At 40.3% G+C, this 21,224-nt stretch overlaps 2 long non-coding RNA genes across 2 annotated transcripts in view; one reads left to right on the top strand and one right to left on the bottom strand.

The window, feature by feature from the left end:
- Positions 1-21,224, top strand: part of LOC138980558 (uncharacterized) — a 401,185-nt gene that overhangs the window by 367,173 nt on the left and 12,788 nt on the right. The window lies entirely within an intron of this gene.
- LOC138980549 (uncharacterized) lies at positions 5,479-10,149 on the bottom strand. The gene is made up of 3 exons (XR_011460382.1): positions 9,448-10,149; positions 8,365-8,529; positions 5,479-7,039 (listed from the first exon to the last, which is right to left on the bottom strand). It is a non-coding gene; the product is annotated as an uncharacterized lncRNA (long non-coding RNA).

Below are 21,224 nucleotides of genomic sequence, written 5' to 3'. Positions count from 1 at the left end.
AAGGAAGAAGGAAGAAGGAAGAAGGAGGAAGGAGGAAGGAGGAAGGAGGAAGAAGGAAGAAAGAAGAAAGAAGAAAGAAGAAAGAAGAACAAGAAGAAGAACAAGAAGAAGAACAAGAAGAACAAGAAGAACAAGAAGAACAAGAACAAGAACAAGAAGAAGAAGAGCATTTCACGCGAAAATAATTATTGAACTCAGCGCTATGCGCTTCGTTCAATAATAAATTTTCTCGATTTGCTCTATAAATCCCTTAGTGCACTGGGATGTCTCAATAACTTAAATAATAATAATACCGGGGCCCGGTAGCTCAGTTGGTAGAGCACTGGACTTGTGATCGGAAGGTCGCAGGTTCGAATTCGGGCCGGGACGGACACGGGTCAACTTTATGTGCAGACCCAGAGACGGAAGCCATGTCCCACCCCCGTGTCATCACAATGGCACGTAAAAGACCTTGGTCATTCTGCCATAAGTGCAGGTGGCTGAATACACCTAAACACGCAGACACCTGGGTAGCGCGACTCCGTTGCTGCTAGCTTTCCACTGGGAGGAAGCGACCCGAATACGGCGAATTTCCCAGCGATGGGACAATAAAGTAATGAAAGTGAAGTAATTGTCAGTAAGTACTGGTGTCACATGACTGATGTGAACCAGTTGATTGGCTAATGGCGATGCGCTAAAACTGTTAGCGCTAACTTTTCCACAGAGCGTATTCTTCCGCCCTTTGCCTAAGCGAGAGAGTACTCTCATCCTCAGAATTAATTAATGACATGTAGCTTATATTCTCCACAATACCAACAATGATTATGACCATAAATTTCCTGCTTCTCAATTAAAGCAGAAGTGTTTTTTTCTGACAGATTGCATGTGCCTCTGCCACAGTTGCCACTGATCTAAAAATAGAACCCGCTGTGTCTAATTACATTTAGTCAAGTTTTGACTAAATGTTTTAACATAGAGGGGGAATCGAGACGAGGGTCGTGGTGTGTGCGTGTGTGTGTGTGTGCGTGTGTGCGTGTGTGTGTGTGTGTGTGTAGAGCGATTCAGACTAAACTACTGGACCGATCTTTATGAAATTATACATGGGAGTTCCTGGGAATGATATCCCCGGACTTTTTTTCTTTTTTGCGATAAATGTCTTTGATGACGTCATATCCGGCTTTTTGTAAAAGTTGAGGCGGCACTGTCACACCCTCATTTTTCAATCAAATTGATTGAAATTTTGGCCAAGCAATCTTCGACGAAGGCCGGACTTCGGTATTGCATTTCAGCATGGAGGCTTACAAATTAATTAATGACTTTGGTCATTAAAAATCTGAAAATTGTAAAAAAAAAAAAATTATAAAACGATCCAAATTTACGTTCATCTTATTCTTCATCATTTTCTGATTTCAAAAACATGTAAATATGTTAATTTGGATTAAAAACAAGCCCTGAAAATTAAAACAATTAAAAATTATGATCAAAATTAAATTTCCAAAATCGTTTCAAAAAACTATTTCATCTTATTCCTTGTTGGTTCCTGATTCCAAAAACATATAGCTATGATATGTTTGGATTAAAAACACGCTCAAAAAGTGTAAACGAAGAGAGGTACAGTAAAGCGTGCTATGAAGCACAGCGCAACCGCTGCCGCGCCAAACAGGCTCGTCACTTTCACTGCCTTTTGCACTAGCGGCGGACTACGTTCTGTTTCATTCTGTGAGTTCCACAGCTTGACTAAATGTAGTAATTTCGCCTTACGCGACTTGTTTTTTCTTCTTGGTTTTCAGTTTCGACTTGCGAAGATTCCTCTCATCATTATGCCATGTTAGTGACATGTAGCTTATTATCCACATTACCAAATGAGGAGTTAGTATACAATTCCCAGCAGCTAACAGAAAACACAAGTGTTATTCCGATAACGTAGCAGCTAGATCAGCACGTAGCAGACTACTACACTGAAATACGACTGCATCTGTTCAGTAAATGAATGTTTTCCGAATTATTATTTCAAGGCAAGAACAATTGGAATCGAAAACGTGTAGGGTTTAGAACGTTCTTACTATATATAAGACTTATTACCAGCCTGCCTCATGCGTGCAGACTCAGTGCAACGTGACGAGCAATGTTTGTTTTTGAAATGCAGTGCAGTGGTTCGATTGCCATAGCCTAGCAGACGACATAAATCCCGCTCAGCAAATTAACATGTTGGGCAAATGTGAACGATAAAACGATGGGGATATAATACGTGTAGGGTTCAGAGCATTCTTACCGTTCATATTTAGTACCAGACTCCCCGATGAATGAAGATACCACACGAGAAACATGCCACATTTATTTTAAAAATGTGCTTACCGTTGGTAGCGCGCTGGCTTTGTAGCCAGTTGGTCGCTATCAGCGTGGGTTTGATCCCCACGTTCGGCGAGAGATTTACTTCTCGGAGTCAACTTTGTGCAGACTCTCTTCGGTGTCCGAACACCGTACCCCCGTGTGCACACATGCGCACGAAAAAGATCCCACGTTCACAGCGAAAGTCTCAGGGCTTGGAAAACACGAAGACACGCATGCATCATCTCTCGTCTCTAATTATCATGATCGTATTTCGATACTTTGACGAGAAAAAAAACCAATGCTGGTGTGTCGAAGAAAATAGCCACAGCGGGCTTGTTCGAATCAAAGTATCACACCATATCTTCAGCATATTACCAATACCTGTCCCAATATAGACCAGTTGGTCTAAGAGGACGTTAAACCCTAATAGTCAGCCAGGCGGAAGAAAATTCCATCAAGATAAGTTTTCGTAACTAATTGTGTGTCTGTGCACGTACAAGACCGTTGGGTCGATATGTTTGTGATTGTGACGTATTTGTGTCGATGACAAACGTTCTAACAACTTACCTTTCTTGTTTTTTTATTCTGAATTTTGGAACGTTGGCAGTCTCTTTGTTTTTGGATTTGTGGACGAACAGCACACGTGTCCAAATCAATCATTCGGGTTTTTATGCATTGTAAACAAAAGTAAAGTGGAGCTCTGAGATAAAACCTGTTCAGTTTCATTCATGGTTTTCCGTACACAAGACAGGATGGTTGATCTGCAAAAAACAATTAGCGCGACTCTGTTCCTGTTAGCTTTCCGCTGGGAGGAAGCGACCCAAATTTGCCAGCAATGGGACAATACAGAGAAATTAAACACCCGATATTGTGAGAGAAAAAATCCTATAATGAAAGGGACCTCAGTATGAACCCGTACCCGCTTCTTATAATGGCCACCTGCAGTTCTGAGAAAATAACAATGCAAACGTGCTAAGAAATAATGTCATTCCGTGCAGTTACCCTCTCAGGATAATCTGCGCATATCAAAACGGCCGCAAAATAGTACAACGACTCTACACCAAAGATCTCTCTCTCTCTTTCTCTCTCTCTCTCTCTCTCTCTCTCTCTCTCTCTCTCTCTCTCTCTCTCTCTCTCTCTCTCTCTCTCTCTCTCTCTCTCTCTCTCTCTCTCTCTCTCTCTCTCTCTCTCTCTCTCTCTCTCTCTCTCTCTCTCTCTCTCTCTCTCTCTCTCTCTCTCTCAAAGTTCAACTAACTTTCTTAATCTCTGTCGTCCCCTCACCCACATCCAACTCGTACCTAAATTAGCACAACCTCTCCCTTTACCCCCCCCGACAGCATCCGGGTCATCTCGCCGGACTCGAGTATTAACGTTTTACAGATCAACTTTTTCAAAAAGTTTGAAGTTAAAAGTTTGAACATATATAAGTTATTTAGAACCTCCTTCCTTTTACTGTGATAGACCAACATTAAATAGTTTTAAACACAAAGAAAAAACATTGAAAAAGCACAAAGCAATCGACCTATCCCCACGGTACAGTCATGCACGCCCACACACCTCCCTGGTCCAACACTTTTGGGCTTTGTTGATATTTTCAATGAAAATTGTACCACGTCAGGCAATACACTTCTTCTTCTTCTTCTGCGTTCGTGGGCTGAAACTCCCACCCAGCCAGCAAAATTTTGCGCAGCGAATGCGTGTCGCAGTCGCCAAACTCTGCGTAACAACTGCACTGGACGCATGCGTAACGCGCGCGATTTTGCAAAGCGAAATACATGCGTGACACACTCGTTTTCCCTCAGATTACGCAGACCATACGCACCTCCAGCGCACGCTTATTTGACACCAAGACAAATTCGCACTCTCCACGCAGACGTCACGATTGCTTTACGCATTCTCACGCTATTAACGCGCTCTCCACGCAGACGACACGATTGCTTTACGCATTTAACGCGCTCGTGACGCAGATGTCCTGATCATCTTACGCACTCTCCACGCAGATGTCACGAATTATTGACGCATTCTCAGGCATTACGCGCTTTTTACGCTCTCTTCACGCAGATGTCACAATTGCTGTACGCATTCTCACGCATTTGACGCACTCTCCACGCAGATGTCACAATTGCTTTACGCATTCTCACGCATTTGACACACTCTCCACGCAGATGTCACGATTGACCTACACAATTTTACGCAGACCACACAACCGCTTTACGCACTCACAAACAAATAATGGGCAGTGCACAACATTGTATTGATCCAGAAAGACAAAGGTCAAGCGTGCAGGTTCGATAACAGAGATGATCATAATTATGTACAAGTTCTAAAACAAAAATGCAGTCAAATAAATTGATTAAAACAAAGGAGAGATTTGAATCTCGCTTATTGCCATTGTGACTTCCAGGTTTTAATTTCACTGCATTTTGACATACCAGCAGCACGGAAACAAAAATGATCAAAATACTATTCAAAGCAGAATTCAAATTGGCAGAACAAAGAATAAATAGAACAAAACCCTGATAGTCATCATTGATACGCCGTAGTACATGCAGTGAAGAATCCAGTATAACTTATAAGAGAGAATTTTGATGTACACTCGTCACTATATCACATTGATGTAAACAAATAAATAAATAATTGGCACAGCCTAGGCATAGGCAGCAGTGAGTTGTATCAACATGTTTGAATACAGAACAGCAACAAAAAGAGAAAAAAAGTTCTACAAGCCAGCTAATAGTTAAACTTCAGATTACTAATGATATCACAAACAAACACTTAGTTAATGCCCATTCTCCAGGGATCGAAATCCAGTCAATGTACACCAAACTAGGATAACACATACATTTAGAATCTATCACGACTGCATAAAACATTGGTATGCAATTCACAAAGCAAGGAACTTGAAACATGAACATTGACATTAAACATACATAATTATGTGCCCCACACACATTTCGGACAAGGCAGCTGAACGAAATTCAGATGTGGATGGAGCACAAAATAATTAGATGGGGCGGCGTGAAAGCATACTGGGACAAGGAACAAGCAAGAGAAAGAGGATAAGAAGATAAAAGGAAGAACAAACCGAAGAATAAGAAAGAAAAAAACAAAATAAGAGAAGGAAAGAGAAAAAAAAAAAGGAAAAAAAAAAAGGAAAAAAAGGGAGACAATCATATGAATGTGTACCATTTAAATAAAAGAAATTAAAAAAATTACTTTTAAAAAGGAGACATTTCAGGTTTTGATTTAAAGTGTGTTAACATATTCACATATACCAGTAACTTTGCATGGAAAAAAAAAGTTCACAATGATTTGAAGCAAATTCAAATGCCAGAGAAAAAACAGAACAAAACCCTGATGTCATCATTGATAATCAGTGGTACGTTCAGTGAAGAAAAAACAATTGACACAACCTAGACATGGGCAGCAGTGAGTTATCAAGTTTCACTACACAAAAGTAACAACTACAATTATGAAACAAAAGGTAAAATGCCAGCTATTGAGCTAATAGTCAAAATTCAGAACAATGATATCAAAAAGAAACACTTATTCAATGCCCCTTCTCCACTGATATGTATAAGCACACCAACATGACATAAACTCATAAATTTTAAAAAAAACATGACATAAAACTCATAAATTAAAAAAAACTTATCAGACTGCGTAAAACATAGGTTTGCCATCTCAAAATGGATGTAAAACACGCAGCTTACTCACAAAATGATAGACAAGTCTCCAGCGGCCAGCTGCTCAGCAAACAAAATAAGGTGGCGAGGATCAATATAATTGAAATGCATTTTTTTTGCTGTTTCGGAGAGAACTTTGCTTCATTTACCTTACACTGCCTGCATTCAAGGGCTAAATTTTTATCAGGTGCACCAAGACTTACATCTATACAAATCCAATCATAACGGTTTTAACAGCAAAAAAAAAAAAGTATATTTCTAGTCTCGCTTCTAAATTCTCAACTCAACTCCAAAAAATAATAAAGAACAACAAAAACCCGCATCATGCATTGTCTCCTTCAAGCTGCCTAGGTTGTTTGCGTTCGACTCCCATAAATGACAAGGAATTGTTAAAACCTTTTCTTTCTATTTGTTCACTTTTTGTTTTCTTCTTTTCTGAACTCTTTATACTTGTATTTTATTCATTTTAATTTAGCCTGAAGGTTTGAGTCGTGTATTAAAAATCGAATATAGTGTGTAAGTGCCCTTGAACAGCTTTTCCAGAATCATGTATTCTATATTTTTAGTATGGGATACCCACAAGAAAAGTTCAAATGCATCCATGCGTCTCCACTGATAGTAATGGTAGTTGAGCACTTCCAGTTTAGTCTTCTGTCGTTCTGACACAACCTAAAAGGGTACATCATGTCTGAACATCATCTGTAGAAGAGTGTGAAGTTTAAAGCTTAGCTTAAATAATGTCCAACAAAACCCCAGATTCTTCTGTACATTACCCATCAGCCACACAGACCTGAACTGTGAAATACAATTACTCACTAGCAATTTCTCAGGCGAGTCAAATCTTACATTCATCAAATTTTTGCAACTAGCATTGTAAATAAGCCTACAGAGATTACAAAGTTCAATTACTGCAAACCAAATCATGAAGGCTCTTCCATGGCCTGTTGTCTCTTTCTTTTATCACAGGCTTCCAAAAACCAGTCTTGAACGGCCATCTTCAAGGTCTTGACCTGTGGCACCCGTACAGCTTCACGGAACAGCCTCTGCATGACAAAACAAAAAATAACATGAACTTAGATCATCAAACAACTATCACTGATTTGAGAAAAGTCTCAAGTTTATTTCCTGACGCCTGTAAACTTGCTAAAAATCATACAGACACACAAACTTGCATACACACCATACGCTTTTACAACACACCAACTATACTTGAGTTAGGAAATTACAACACATTGTAATCCTTGTAGAAGAGAAGTAAAAAAAAATACCTACCCTAATATTTGTTTTAACCCTTTCGCTGCCAATCAAAACTTGGGTATGTGCATTCCTGACTGCCAGGGAATATTGGAGTTTGGGGTGTAATACTAATAATTCACAAAAAAATCTAGCTTCAAACTGGCAGTAGGTAGGTAAGTAAAACCTATGTTGTTTTTAAAGGAAATTGAACCAAGAATCTGTTTTTAGTGTCTAATCATGGAAATGATAATTAGTTTGGCTTATAATGATGTTTAAATATGAACTTTTGAAAAATCAGCCCGGCGCATCTTCCGGTGCCTGTGGATCAAACACAGGTGGCTGTTTTGCTCGCTCCAAGAAAGGATTATAATCACTGTCATCTACCCGTTTCCAACGAATTGTCCGAAAGAAGATCTCCCCCTTCCCCTGTCAGTATCCATAATCATTTGCACCGCCTGTAGCGTCAGTCCGGCTTTGTTTTTCCCTACTAGGGCCCGGTCGACAGTCACCGTTAGCCATTTTGACGAGTCGAGATTTCTCTCCCATACCCTGTCGACAAGGCCGAAAATAGCCTTCAAACGCAAAACCGCGTCACCATTTATGTTTATTCATGAGAATGAGGTATCCTACCAAGCCATTGGCTGCTATTTGTGTGTCAGCAGTGACGTAGCATTTCTGGAAAATCCCGGAACGGAGAAGACGGGTTTACCCGTCCTAAGGCGCTGCGGCTGCACAAGCGCATGACTGGTATACCCGTCATAAGGCAGTCAAGTGGTTAAAGTTACCTTTACTATGACTTTTTCTTTGGGGGCCTTCGGAAATTCATAATACATGTACTGTGACGTGCAGACGCATATGTGACGACATCATACCGTTTGCTAACATCCTTATTTCGTATGTAGTCGAAAATCCATGACACTGACAAATGAGCTCAGGAACTTGGCTTCTAGCAATTTAATGTTAAGCGTAAAAGCTTTGACAACTATCATTCACATGTGAAACATGGCAAATTTAAAATTGATTCCAAAGAACAAAATTTGAGACAGAAATAACTTGTTGTTTTGTAGACATGGATTTTATCTTCTTCCTAAAAGGACCAGGATGATTTTACAAATTATGAAAAACAACTCACTGTCGATGGCTTTTAGTCGCAGCGTACACCATGGTCTCTTTCCCTGCCCTCCCCCAGAGCCCCCTGTCAGCAACCGTGTAGCCTATGGAACACCTTCGTCATCACAGCATCAGTAGTCGTCTTTAGTTCATGTCCACCAACCACACCGAGCTCATGGTCATGGATCTGAAACAAACAAAACAAGCCAACTGAATTCCAAAAATCAAATATTCAGACAGCTCTTCTTCACATACAAACAATTCAATCTGGAAGCATCATACTGTCACCTGGAACAAAAAATCAATAATCGCACTTGCTTTAAAAAAAAAAGTTTTCAGAAGAGCAAATGGTGATTGAGTGTAGCATTGTCATAAAATGTAATCACACACCTCAGGTGACCTGCATCAATCATTCAATACTATCTCACAAATCTTCATTTGGAAAGCACAAACATAGTTAGAAGAGAGCGTCAACCGTGATACTATTGAGTGTGGACAATTTTTTTCTGACCCATAATCCGATGCCTACACAAAGTGAGAATCAGAACTCACAAGAAGGCACTGTTGCATGTTTGTGATTATTTGCTTGAGTGTAGCACTTGCAATTTTGAACTTGAGGAAACAGCGTAGCAATTTCTGTTACATCCCTGAAAACCTAGCAGATGGCAGCTCTGGCCACAGAGCAATATTTGCATTATTTCTCACAGATGCAATGATCACAGAAAACAAAGTGGTGCATGCATTTTCCGCACCCCACATGAGAAAAAGAGGCCCATCATTGTGCGTACCCATAAGCATAGTTTTATCATCAAAATGTGTTGGTTAAATTCACAAATGTGACCAATACGCATAAACCTTGCATGAATTCCCAGGATAATGGGAAACTGGTCATGACTGAGAACTGATGAACAGTTAAGATACACCCGTGAACCGTGATGACATCTGGCATCCTCCAAAAAGCACACACTCAAGGTAACATTTAAAGCCTAAAGAGCGCGCGTCTAACAATAACATGTCACTCTCACAAGATCTTGCTACAGTTATCTGGGGAAAATAGCACAGGCATGACTGGTCTGCTTCAACAATAGCATTCAAAGCCACCTACCAGTGATCACTCCTTCGACAGATCCATCATGTGCCTTCAACATCTTCCACACTCAACAGTAAAAAGATGACTCCATCGAACAGTAGCACAGGCTCTGGCTCCACCATGATTCTTTGGCGACCAATTACTAAATTAGTCGCATCAGGTCCATCTGCTCCTGTAGAACCTTCTCCAGCAGCAAGAACTGATGTTTATCTTGCCGCTCTGCTCTGCTCGTAGTCTTGTGTCCGCTGAATGGAAGAAAAGAAGAACAAAAAGACATTTACATGAAGCAATACATATTTTAGACAATCTGTCAGCCTGAAAAGAAACCATCAGCACTAAAAAACAATCTGAGCAAATGTTCAAAGTAAACGTGACATCTCTATATTTTTGAATTCAGGAGAAGATGAGGAATATATATATTGCAATCAATTTTTAAAGGGGCATACAGAGTGGCATTTGATGGGGTAAAAAGATGTAGGGACTCAGCAGTTGGAGATGAAAATTTTTGTGTGTATTTACTTCAAGCAGATTGTTTTTTTGTTTTTTTTTAGACAGAAGAACAAACACACACTAAAAATCATTGTTTAAAGTTGAACTGACCTTAACTTTTCCTCCAAACACTAGAACTTTTTGTATTCATTCAAAAATATTCATTTTGCAGACTTTGGATGAAAAGTTACTCTTCTCTGGCATCCCGCGGACACAGTTCACACTTTCTCATCAATGAGATGCCTGTGTTAATTAAAAACAAACATCAATAAAACTATTAAAATAAAATAAAAATTTAAATATAAAAATAAAATCGACCAACCGCCCCCACCCGATTTTTTTTCCCTTTGCTGGAAACAATACATTTGTTTCACTAAAACAGTAAAAGAGATCAGCTGAATTTGTTTGACACATCTGGTTATAACTAAAAGAATAAAACACAAAATAAGCCAAAGTCACAGAACAAAAAGACGCTGTCAGTGTCACTATCAATGACTCTGAATGAGACACTCATTGCTATCGAGCCATACCTGTTCATCTTCACCTTGCCGGGACGGAACGACAGTCTGCGTTACTGGCATCGGTGGCGGTGTTAAGGTCACTGTCCATCTCAGCTTTCTTCACCTTCAGTTCAAACAAGCAGTGAGCACCGTCATACTCAAGTCAAAGCTTTCTGAAAAAATAAATACTTGGAAGTTAAATAGGATCACATTGATTCCCAAACCTAACAGTAACAGTAACACGCAAACATCAAAACTGGAATATTAATTATTAAATATAAGCATCTCAATTTCACTAAATTAGTATATTATTTTCTCTGTGATGTATTTTTTATTTTTATTTCAAAAAAATCTGTTTTTCAACTTTATCACTGCACACGCTGACACAGCCTCTGCCTGCCACTCTAGTCTATGCATGCCTCGGGAACAAGGGTAATTTTTCTCTTTTCCGAGACTCAGACACAGAATATTCCACTATGAGTCTATGTCAGTATGCGGAACTGAAAGTTGAACATCTGTGGAAAAATAAAAAGATACAAATAAAAAAAAACCAGATTTATGAAGAGCCTATTAGTATTACTACTAAAGCTCCTGACAACTGCTGCCGCAATGACTCGACCAGATTAGGAACCAACCAAAGTTCACCAAGAAACAGACAATGAGACATAAATGATAAAATGATAAACGAAAATTCAGTTTTTATGGTGCCGTGAGCGACCCGCGAATCGGGATTCGGATGGTATTTTCACTCTTCCACAACTCCTTAAAAACAAACCACTGCATCAATCAACTTTATGTTTTTGGAAAAGTTAGTTCATTCATCCATCTTTCAGACAAAACAAACATGAATGAATAGAACAGTGTTCTTCTAGGCGAAAAAAAAATCGAAAGTGTGAGAAATTCTCTCTGCCATCAAACTCGGAAGCCGAAGCCGCGAGCTATCAAAAATTCAAATTCCCAAATCTTTCCTTCAGTTGATCAACTTACCTATTCTTGAAAGAAGTCAATCTTCATTTCAGAGAGAAGGATAAGATTACCTTGCATCCAATAAGCAAGTCAAAAATACAAGTCAATATGAAGAAAAAGCAAAAAAACGCCGATACAATGTGGATTTGACAGACTTCTTGCCAACAGGAAGTTAGAGATTGTCTGACAGACAAGGGAAATAACTTCAATAAATTGCTCTTTTCAGTCAAGGTAACTGTCTCCCCTGAAATTGAACTTTCACAGAGATTTTCTTCCAAAGCAAAATAAAATAAAATGAAAATATGCTGAGAACAAATTTTATGTAACCATTAACATCAGCCTTTATTTTGAGTAGATAATTAGTTTCAAAGTTACTTTAGTTTACATTTTTTTGTTTAATCTGAATTTTTTAAAATGTTTTTATCGTTTTGTTATGGGTGTTCATATAGATTTCAGTTATCTTTTCTGTTCATATAATATTTTTATTATGCTTTGCCTAGATTTTTCCACGACATTATTTTGTGGAAAGCTGATTCCTACAACAATACCAAATCCCCATTACAATAATTATATTACATGCTAAAACAATTATAATGATAATACAAATTAAAATAATCATATTTATTTTAAGATAAAAATAATCAGGATAACAATTAAGCAAATAAATGTTAGTAATAACAAAATGATTAAATAAAAATTAAATGGGAAAACCATTACATAAAATAAAAATATTTTTATTAAACTTTTAAATGCATTTTTTTTAACCGAAACTGTCTTAAGATAAACTGAAAAATAACGGATTGAAAGTTTTTATGCAATTTTTTTTCTAAAAAAAAATAAAAAAGAAGTTTTTGAAGAAGAATAACTATTCATAACCAACATTTAAAAGTAAATATTTTTTAATAACATAAAATATAATAAATTATTTCATAAAGTAAATGCATAAACCCACGGTATAAAATTAGGAAAAACAAAAATTGCAATCACCTTTTCATTGAATCCATGCGTGCTAAACACTGCGTGGTGAAGTCGTTTCGAATGCGACAATCTGCGTAAAAGTTGGCGAAAAGTAACGCGCGCGAAGCGAAGGTGTCACGAGGCCGTACGCATCCCCGCATGAAAAACGCAGAAATAACGCATGCGTCACGCAGAATCATGCTGGCTGGGCACGTACAGTCGTGTTTTTGCACGAGTGGATTTGTACGTGTATGACCGTTTTTACCCCGCCATTTAGGCAGCCATACGCCGCTTTCGGAGGAAGCATGCTGGGTATGTTCGTGTTTCTATAACCCACCGAACTCTGACATGGATTACACTAGGATCTTTTCCGTGCGCACTTGGTCTTGTGCTTGCGTATACACATGTGGGAAGGTCGGGTGGAAGGAAAAGGGATATATAGCACAGGCAGAGGAGCATACAATTAAGACACCGAAGACAGAGGTTGCTTTAACTTATCTTAACTTATCTTTTATTGAAGCAAAATGTAACTAAGAATTAACCACTCAGGTAGCTTATCTAAATCAGAAATGTTCCAAAACAGTTTAGCTAAATCTGGTAGCAACCAGAGACAATGCTATAATTTATAAATTAGAAACAATAACAGAACTCTAATATAGACCAGAACTAGAAATTATGAATCCTGGTATTTACCAGTACCAGAATCAGCTAGAAACAATAATAAAACCAGACACAATATATGTAGGTAAGACCAGAAACAATATATGCCAGAAATAGTGTTAAAAGGTAATTATTCTAGTAGCAACCAGAATTTCTGGTGCAAACCAGAAAGCAGTGTAAAGAAGAAGGCACTAAAAAGAAAAGAAAATACAATTATAAACAACATGCCTTCTAAGTCACACATGACATAATACAAAGCATAAACCAATGAATGTATCATTTGTCAAAATAATCATGACAAATATAGACAAGTAACAATTTAGCCCAATCCTGCAGACACAGCATTCTCTGAAAGAGAATCCACAGTGAGTTAAACAACTCCACAACAGCTAATGTCAAGGGAAGTAACCAACATCTTCCCCTAGGCCTAAGCCTTGCATAGAAAAATGCTTTACATAAATTAACCAACTGCATGAACCGCAACTGCAAAATAATTGTTATTATTAAGTATGTTCATCGCCATGAAGACACATCTTCATCGAGTTGAATAATAACGACAAGAATAAGAAAGATAACTTCAAAATGAAGCGACAACAGTCTATTACTTTACAGGGAAGCGCGACTAAATCATAACGCTTTAGATTAAAAGTCTGTTGTGCACCTATGCGACTGCACAAAATGTTAGGTTTTTATCAGTCGCAAAGCTCTTCTGCAGGCAACCGCCTTTAAAGTGCAACATGGGAATTAATAGTTAAAAATGTGCATCCGCCTGTAGACAGTACCTTCCTATTGTCTGAGATCTTAACTCAGAAGATCTCTATCATTCTCATGCCTGAATTCATCAAACTCATGATACGAGTTCATTACCCAAAATATATGTGTCAACCATAATTCCCGTTCATCAATTGTAGGGGTTTCTGCGCCTAAATCGTAAATAGGTAGCTTTACGGGCCAATGGCACTGAGGGCTTAACTTTGGACTTTTAACCGACTACTGCTCAGACTTTACTGATCTCCAGAAATGATATGTGATGAAATGGGGAAAAAATCGCAACAATACACATGTGTCTTCTCGACATAAAATATTGCGAGACAGGCTTTTTCTCAGCGAAAACGAAACGTATGAGAACGAGTCTGCCTTACTTGATTCTTACGAGTCTTTAATTCACAAGACTCTAAAACAACTTTAGAACAACTGGTCATCAAATATTAGAAGTTATTAACGCTCAATTTCAGCGCCAAATCATGAAAGTAATTAGAAACTGATCTAGAAAACACATCTCTCTGATAGATCAAAATGGCGTCATCAACTCTGACGCGAGACCGGTCGGACATCGCCCGGGACCAAATCAGCGGCAAAATGTACATATGCAAACATCATAGCATCAAATGAAACATAAGAATAAAGCATAAGGAATGAATAAAGCATTTAGTTACTTACAGATTCTCCTCAGTGAGCACACTTGAAACCTAAACACAAAATCTGCTGCTGACGCTAGTCGCGAAACACAAGAGCACGAATTCAAAACCACAAGTCGACCGATTACAAACGTCGCGCCAAACTACACGCTAGACCGGTTCACGACAACCCAATAGGAGCACCGCACAGCTCACTATCACAAATCGCATTGTCTGTTCTACTCTATGCTCGCTCTTTTAAACACAGTGGTCACTTCCGATTTCCTGTGGCGATAAGCCAATAGGGAGGCTAGCCGCTACCCTGTGTAAGCCAACGGGGGGTGTTCTACTTAAAATGCCTGCCCAATGAAAGGGATCGTTAAAGATGCAGAGAGCCCTGTGTCACACACCGGAAATATTACGAGCAGTTACACTAGCTAAAGGGAGAAGAGGGCCCTGTCTGCATCACACACCGGATAAGGCTCATTAGATTACAAGCAGTGTCAAAGCTGATACATAATAGTAGCTAAAAGGGGCCGGGAAAGTTATGGGATCTTACCACCTAGATTAGAAATGAATCCGGTCAAGAGTCTACCCTACGATAGTAAACACACAATAAAGTACAATGCACAAAGACAACCAGGTATTATTTAGTCACTCCTTAGGCACTGATGGTTAGAGGTTACTCCGCTGCTTCTCACCATTTTAAGTTAGGGATTTCCTAGCACAAAGGGCATTATTTAAATGTAAACCCAATGTGACTAGCACACACACACAGGGAATAGCTATAGACTGGGTCGGGCAGGAGATAACACACACAAAGAGACGGGGTACGCCACTTGGCTACACACACGAAGGGAAATAAGGCACTAGCAGGTCTGCTCATAAGTTGACCTGGGAGATCGGAAAAATCTCCACCTTAACCCACCAAGCGCGTCTGGGATTCGAACCCACGACCTTCCGCTTTGGAGGCCGGCGTCTTACCACAAAGCCATTGCGCCCGTCTGGGCAATACACAAACACGACCTTATTCGTTTCCGTATTAAGCATAATTTTCATTATAAGCAGAAAACCATCTCTAATATTTTTTTTTCTAGAATTGTTTGAGTGACGTAGAAAAAGAGGGTAATCGATTCAGGCATGTAATTTCGCATCCTAAAAAGTGGCAAGATTGCGGACAATTTTGAGAGAGAAATAAATGATCGGCTTTATCATGTGTGAATGGAAACAATTTATTTGCTCTTTTTCACTACATTTTTATATTTAGTCAAGTTTTGACTAAATATTTTAACATCGAGGGGGAATCGAAACGAGGGTCGTGGTGTATGTGCGTGTGTGTGTCTGTGTGTCTGTGTGTCTGTGTGTGTGTGTGTGTGTGTGTGTAGAGCGATTCAGACTAAACTACTGGACCGATCTTTATGAAATTTGACATGAGAGTTCCTGGGTATGAAATCCCCGAACGTTTTTTTCATTTTTTTGATAAATGTCTTTGATGACGTCATATCCGGCTTTTCGTGAAAGTTGAGGCGGCACTGTCACGCCCTCATTTTTCAACCAAATTGGTTGAAATTTTGGTCAAGTAATCTTCGACGAAGCCCGGGGTTCGGTATTGCATTTCAGCTTGGTGGCTTAAAAATTAATTAATGACTTTGGTCATTAAAAATCGGAAAATTGTAAAAAAAAATAAAAATTTATAAAACGATCCAAATTTACGTTTATCTTATTCTCCATCATTTGCTGATTCCAAAAACATATAAATATGTTATATTCGGATTAAAAACAAGCTCTGAAAATTAAATATATAAAAATTATTTTCAAAATTAAATTGTCCAAATCAATTTAAAAACACTTTCATCTTATTCCTTGTCGGTTCCTGATTCCAAAAACATATAGATATGATATGTTTGGATTAAAAACACGCTCAGAAAGTTAAAACAAAGAGAGGTACAGAAAAGCGTGCTATCCTTCTTAGCGCAACTACTACCCCGCTCTTCTTGTCAATTTCACTGCCTTTGCCATGAGCGGTGGACTGACGATGCTACGAGTATACGGTCTTGCTGAAAAATGGCATTGCGTTCAGTTTCATTCTGTGAGTTCGACAGCTACTTGACTAAATATTGTATTTTCGCCTTACGCGACTTGTTTCTTTTTCCTCTTTTTTTCATTTTCATTTAAATTGGTCTCGTTTCCTGGTTGTTGGTCACGTGTCTCTTCTTTTGGACTGAATGTGTTAACGAGAGTGGCGGGTTTATATAAATATATATATGTGTGAGTGTGTGTATGTGTGTGTGTGTGTGTGTGTGTGTATGTGTGTGTGTGTGTGTGTGTGTGTGTGTGTGTGTGTGTATGTGTGTGTGTGTGTGTGTGCATGCGTGCGAGCGTGCGTGTCTGTCTGTTTGGCTGTCTGTCTGACTGAAAAAATAACTTCTAACTAAAAATACCCGACGCATTTGCAAGCATAATTGTTGCATACATCTTATCGCGTATTTATGATGGTCTTTTCCTGTGGGTTTTTATGTTTCTCTTTCTCTTGCTGTCTATGTCATTTTTACATTTAGTCAAGACTAAACCTTCGACATGTTTATACCAAGTGGCCTTTTCAATTACCCCTCTCTCTCTCTCTCTCTCTCTCTCTCTCTCTCTCTCTCTCTCTCTCTCTCTCTCTCTCTCTCTCTCTCTCCTCTCTCTCTCTCTCTCTCTCTCTCTCTCTCTTCTCTCTCGCTCTCTCTCTCTCTCTCTCTCTCTCTCTCTCTCTCTCTCTCTCGTCTCTCTCTCTCTAGCTCTCTCTCTCTTTCTATCTTTCTCTCATCTCTCTCTCTCCCTATCTCTCTTTTTCTATGTCCGTCTCTCTTTCTCTTGCTATCTAACAGACACAGACAGACGTACATAAAGACAGAGAGAGGATGTGCCATTTTTGTTTAGAATATAAAAGCAGTTATCAAAGTAAAAATCTAAAAAATCTGTGTAGGTACAAACAAAATAAGATTTATACATGTACACAAATAGTTGCACGAAATAAAAACAATAGCTATCATTCGCCTTTTTTTCCATTCATGAATGTAAGTGCCTCTATCAATACTTAATCTGTTCCGCCTCGTGCCCATGTTGGCCTTGCTCGTAATGCTACTCTTACACTGTGCCGAATTGCCCTTGCGAATAGAAGCATGAAAGCATGTTGCTAGTGTTCGCAACAATAGACGAATGGTGGCGAATGGTTCAGAAAATTTACGAATGTCTTGCGACCATGGGTGGCCGAGTGGTAACGCACTTGCGCTCGGAAGCGAGAGGTTGCGAGTTCGACCCTGGGTCAGGGCGTTAGCAATTTTCTCCCCCCTTTCCTAACCTAGGTGGTGGGTTCAAGTGCTAGTCTTTCGGATGAGACGAAAAACCGAGGTCCCTTCGTGTACACTACATTGGGGTGTGCACGTTAAAGATCCCACGATTGACAAAAGGGTCTTTCCTGGCAAAATTGTATAGGCATAGATAAAAAATGTCCACCAAAATACCCGTGTGACTTGGAATAATAGGCCGTGAAAAGTAGGATATGCGCCGAAATGGCTGCGATCTGCTGGTCGATGTGAATGCGTGATGTATTGTGTAAAAAATTCCATCTCAGTCACGGCATAAATAGATCCCTGCGCCTTGAGTCCGAGTCTGGAGATACGCGCGCGATATAAGACTTCATATAACAATGCCGTCGCGATATAACCTTCGTGGTTGAAAACGACGTTAAACACCAAATAAAGAAAGAATATAACAATGTCCCGATCATTACGAATTATTGTCGATATCTATTCGTGAGGGCAATTCGGCACAGTGTAAGAGTAGTATGATGAAACGATGTGTACTGTCTGGTGGCTGGTGACGAAAAGACTGACTGACTGGTGGGGCTTAACGTCCTCCAAACGAAAAGACGCGATCGCAAGAGCTTTAAAATCACTCAATTGCGTATCTGCTTTATTCGCAAAGTGTTTGCAAGCGCTCGCAACACTTACAACGCCACTCGCAACATTCGTAGTACATTATCAAGAAATTCGTATATGGATTCATATGCATTCGTATTTTTTGCCGAATACAACATGATCATATTCGCAAGGATATTCGGCACAGTGTGAGACAGGCATAATGTTAAGATTTCTCTAAAGAGTTCTCTCCCGCCCCCGCCTACTAAACTGCTGGGGTGGATCTTAAATCAGCTATTTTTCGGGTCGTAGAATCCACCAAACTGCCTTTTATTGGACTTGGAGAATGGCGATCAATACCTCTCGCGACTTGTTGTGATCGTCTGTTCGTACATGGTCTGCCAGTGCGGATTTGCGAAAGTTGCTGCAACCAACGGTGAACGAGTTTGAGGCAACGCCATCCTCCTGACAGATGGTGCAGAACATCAGTTCTTTTTCTTTGCTGTAGCTGAGCCAAGGGAACATAGAAAACCAGCTCTGCACAAACTTTCTGGTCGCCCGTACTTTCGTTTCTTGCGTCTCTTCCTGCGTCTCTTCCTGAGGTTTTAGATCTATTGGCTCACCTTCTGAGGCTTCAGTCTTCGACGGGGCCGAAGGCCCTGCAACTTGACTGTCCGTGTCGTCCTTTTTTTTTTAACAAAGCCACTCAAAAGTGTCTGCCCTTTTCCCACGCAAACCTTTTTCTTCGGCGGCATCTTTGCGGAACCATGATGTGGCGGCGGAAGTAAAGTGTCGCTGTCAAAAGTAGCAAGAGTTGTGGCTCTTGTAATATTGTTCGGTCGAGAGTTGCGTCCCTTCTGTTATTGTTCGACCGAGAGTGAAAATTGAAGTTCAAGTAGGCCCCGATTCGAACTCGTTTTAACGGGGTTTGATACTTCAGTTTGTACAGATTCTTCTTGCAGTGACCGCTCTAGACGTAATACTATCGGACAATGACCGCTGACTTCGCGATCGGATCGGACATTTGACGGGACAGAGGTGTTTGCAATCGGTCATTTTACAACCTAAATCGGTCTATGACCGATGACCGACGCCTCGGAACATCACTGAAGTCTGCCATGTGAACAGCGCTTTAAGGGTGGGGATATTTCCGATCTCCCAGGTCAACTTATGTGCAGACCTGCTTAGTGCCTTATCCCCCTTCGTGTGTACACGCAAGCATAAGACCAAGTACGCACGGAAAAGATCCTGTAATCCATGTCAGAGTTTGGTGGGTTATAGAAACACGAAAATACCGAGCATAGCCTACATCCCCGAAAAGTGGGGTATGGCTGCCTAAATGGCGGGATAAAAACGGTCATTCACGTTAAACCCACTCGTGCAAATCCACGATCAGTGTACGTGGGAGTTTCAGCCCATGAACGAAGAGGAAGAAGATAGTTCATTGACATAGAGAACGGTGAACTGCGACAGGAATGGTGCACGAGGTCAGCACTCTGGGTCAGCTGAACACACAGTCGCTCGCTTTGGTTCCACTTATTTCATTTTCATCGTAGGTGGTCAGTTTTTGAGACAGTACTTTGACCAATTGTTCAATAAGTATGTAACACGAAGCGGGCAAGAACAAGAGACAGACAGAGAGAGAGACAGAGACAGACAGAGACAGACAGAGAGAGAGACTGACAGACAGAGACAGAGAGAGACATAGAGAGACAGACAGAGAGAGAGACTGACAGACAGAGACAGAGAGAGACATAGAGAGACAGACAGAGACAGACAGAGAGAGAGACTGACAGACAGAGACAGAGAGAGACATAGAGAGACATAGAGAGACAGACAGAGACAGAGAGAGACATAGAGAGACAGACAGAGACAGAGAGAGACATAGAGAGACAGACAGAGACAGACAGAGACAGACAGAGACAGACAGAGAGAGAGACTGACAGACAGAGACAGAGAGAGACATAGAGAGACAGACAGAGACAGACAGAGAGAGAGACTGACAGACAGAGAGAGAGACATAGAGAGACAGACAGAGACAGACAGAGAGAGAGACTGACAGACAGAGGCAGAGAGAGACATAGAGAGACATAGAGAGGCATAGAGAGGCATAGAGAGACATAGAGAGGCAGAGAGAGACATAGAGAGACATAGAGAGACAGACAGAGAGACAGACAGAGAGACAGAGAGAGCGAGACATAGAGAGACAGACAGAGAGACAGACAGACAGACAGGGAGAGCGAGACAGAGAGAGAAAGACAGAGAGAGACAGACAGAGAGACAGACAGACAGACAGAGAGAGCGAGACAGAGACAGACAGAGAGACGGAGACAGACACAGACAGACAGACAGAGAGAGAAAGACAGAGAGAGCGAGACAGAGAGAGAAAGACAGACAGAGAGACAGAGAGAGAGAGCGAGACAGAGAAAGACAGAGAGAGACAGAGAAAGACAGAGAGAGAAAGACAGACAGAGAGACAGAGAGAGAGAGAGAGGCGGGGAATACACAGACAGGACAGAATGACAGAAATAAGGCAGCCATAGAATTGGAAGGGGAAAATGTGCTGACTCACACTTTAAATAACTCACTACATTTTTGTGTGTTCACGTTACGCAAATGTACCAAACGCTTAGCTGCGGGCAAGAGGGTGTTTATGTCAGATATAGGATACTAGATGATTACCCGCTTAGCTGCGGGCAAGAGGGTGTTTATGTCAGATATATAAGATGCATCACGTACGTATCACGTTGTAGCAAACAAGATGTAACCGACGTCAAACCGTCACATCACGACGTCTCGGCACCACTTGACAGGTCTTCATCACCATGAAACGCACACCTAGAACAACGGTGAAGGAGGGGGGGGGGGCCATTAGATACATATCACATTATAGCTAACAAATGTAGCCCACGCCGACCCCC

The sequence above is a fragment of the Littorina saxatilis genome, linkage group LG11 (assembly GCF_037325665.1).
Source record: "Littorina saxatilis isolate snail1 linkage group LG11, US_GU_Lsax_2.0, whole genome shotgun sequence".
NCBI lineage: Eukaryota > Metazoa > Mollusca > Gastropoda > Littorinimorpha > Littorinidae > Littorina > Littorina saxatilis.
This window is presented reverse-complemented; position numbering and strand designations above follow the sequence as displayed.